The sequence below is a fragment of the Theropithecus gelada genome, chromosome 4, assembly GCF_003255815.1.
Source record: "Theropithecus gelada isolate Dixy chromosome 4, Tgel_1.0, whole genome shotgun sequence".
Classification (NCBI taxonomy): Eukaryota; Metazoa; Chordata; class Mammalia; order Primates; family Cercopithecidae; genus Theropithecus; species Theropithecus gelada.
Genome location: NC_037671.1, coordinates 146,457,593 through 146,460,344, shown reverse-complemented (window position 1 = coordinate 146,460,344; position 2,752 = coordinate 146,457,593). Strand labels below are relative to the sequence as shown.

At 38.3% G+C, this 2,752-nt stretch overlaps 1 non-coding gene across 1 annotated transcript; it reads left to right on the top strand.

Annotated features, from left to right (window-relative positions):
* Positions 1-2,333: 2,333 nt before the first annotated feature.
* Positions 2,334-2,470, top strand: LOC112623978. The gene has a single exon (XR_003119313.1). It is a non-coding gene; the product is annotated as a small nucleolar RNA SNORA46 (small nucleolar RNA).
* The last annotated feature ends 282 nt before the right edge of the window (positions 2,471-2,752 follow it).

Below are 2,752 nucleotides of genomic sequence, written 5' to 3'. Positions count from 1 at the left end.
AAGGGTGGGAGGGCATGAGGTATAAAAGACTACCCATTGGGTGAAGTGTACACTGCTTGGGTAATGGGTGCACCAAAATCTCAGAAATCACACCTAAAGAACTTATCCATGTAACCAAACACCACTGTTCCCCAAAAACTATTGAAATCACAAAAATAATAAAAACAAAATACATTAAGCCTCTGCCAGGACCCCTGACGAGTCTTTTCTCATTGTAGCATCAGGCTTTGGCTGAAAGTGTAAGTTCTCTAAATCAGGTCTATATGCAGATAAAAGGCCAGCAGATTTCAGACTTAGGAAGAGCCAATATTTTAATTCAAGTCTAAAGGCATAAAAACAAACAAACATAAAAGATGTCCCAACTCAAGGACATTCAGGCAGAAGGAATTTCCTCTTATTCTGGGAATAGTCAACTTATTGCTCTATTCACCCTTCAACTGACTGGGTAAAGCCCATCCACATGCAGGAGGTCAGCCTTCTTTACTCAATCAATTTAAATGTTATATTTATCAAATAACACCCTTACAGAAACACTCATAATAATGCTTGATCAAATATCTGGAAAGCCCACAGCCCAGTCAAATTCACACATAAAATTAATCATCACATCCCCACCAACCACAACATATAGTCATAAGATAAATATAGGATACCTGCAATAGACATTTCTATTCAAAAGAGGTGCAAAACAGTCATGGTCCATAGCAATTCCGAAATATATGTAGAGACATGTTTCCATTCCCTTGACCAAGGCTCAATCCTATTACCTGGGAATACTTCTCCATGACTCTTGACTATATTCTGGACTTTTGGCTCATCCCTCTGAGTGATATTTTCATAAAAAGTGTTTCATGTTCACAGTTAAGTCATCTTTGCTAACTTCCTTTTGCCTATAGTAATTCAGGAGTTCCAAAGGCCTCTCTTAATTTTGTATTGCCTCTCTGTCTTATAGTTCAAGCTGATACAATTTCTTATAAAACCTTATGGGCTTTATTTTTATCAATTTACTTTCTACTCTTTTAGATAAAAGCCTTCAACACGTATCTTTAAGATAGGCCCTCTCTATCTCAGGCTCTGGGCTAGATATGTAAGTTTATGTGAATTCAGTGTAATAGAAGCCATGTGTGGATGAAGCTGCCTGAAGTGACAGAATAAATAGAGTGCTTATGACCAAACCTATGTGTCAACCCCTTCAAAAAAACAATAAAATTAAAAATTAAAGAAAATCTGGGTCATTTTCATTTACAATGAATATGATAGGTCAAGATTTATGTTTTATCCTTGAAACATAAAATGTCCTCATAAATAAAATTGAAATTGTTGACATTTGCGAGGAAAAATTACTATAAGAATTGCTATATACCTAATGTCAAAATTCATATGTTGGAATCCTAACTCCCAATGTGACAGTTTAGGAGGTGAGACTCTTGGAAGGTGAGTGGGTCATGAGGGTGGAGCCCTCATGAGTGGGGTTAGTGACATAAAATGGATCTCAGAGAGCTCTTTCACTGTCTTTCTACCATGTAAAGATACAATGAGAAGTTGACAGTCTGTGATATGGTTTGGATCTTTGTCCCCACACAAATCTTATGTTGAATTGTAATTCCTAATACTGGGGGAGGGACCTGGTGGGAGGTGATTGGATCATGGGGGCAAATTTCCCCCTTGCTGTTCCCAAGATAGTGAGTGAGTTCTCATGAGATCTGATGATTTAAAAATCTTTGGCACTTCCTCTTCTCTCTCTCTGTCTCTCCTGGCCACGTGAAGACACTACCCCTTCACCTTCTGCCGTGACTGCAAGGTTCCCGAGGTCTTCCCAGCTGTGCTTCCCATGCAGCCTGCAAAACTGTGATCAATTAAACCTCTTCATAAATTACCCAGACTCAGGTATTTCTTTATAACAGTGTGAAAATGGACTAATACAGAATATTGGTATCAGAGAAGTGGGGCATTGCTATATAGATACCTGAAAATGTGGAAACAGCTTCAGAACTGGATAACAGACAGAGGTTGGAACAGTTTGGAATGCTCAGAAGAAGACAGGAAGAGGAGGAAAGGTTTGGAACTTCCTAGAGACTTGTTCAATAGTTTTGACCAAAATGCTGATACTGATATGGACAACGAAGTCCAGGCTGAGGTGGTCTCAGATGGAAATGAGGAACTTGTTGGGAACTAACAGGAGTAAAGGTCACTTTTGCTATGCTTTAGCAAAGAAACTGGTGGCATTGTGCCATTTCTCTAGAGATCTGTGGAACTATGCATTTGAGAGAGATGATTTAAGTTATTTAGTGAAAGAAATTTCTAAGCAGCAAAGCATTCAAGATGTGATCTGTAGCACTATATTTAGAACTATGGATGGGAATATTCCCCATTCTTGGTTACACTGTAGTGCAAGAAAAATCCTGGCTCTCTCTGTTGCACAACTGACTTATGCCATTCTGCTGTTGCTGTATGGAGTTAAGGAACATGACTGTATTTGATTTTTGAAAACAAACAAATTAAAAATAAAAAATATGTGCTCTGGCTGCTTCTAACAGCATTCACCCATATGCATGAACAAAAAGATTGTCTGAAACTGGAACTTATATTTAAAAGGGAAGCAGAGCATAAAAGTTTGGAAAATTTGCAGCTTGACCATGTAGTATAAAGGAAAAATCCATTTTCTGGGGAGCTGGCTGCAGAAATTTGCATAAGTAAAGAGAGTGTGATATGGTTTGCCTCCCCATCCAAATCTCATGTTGAATTGTAATTC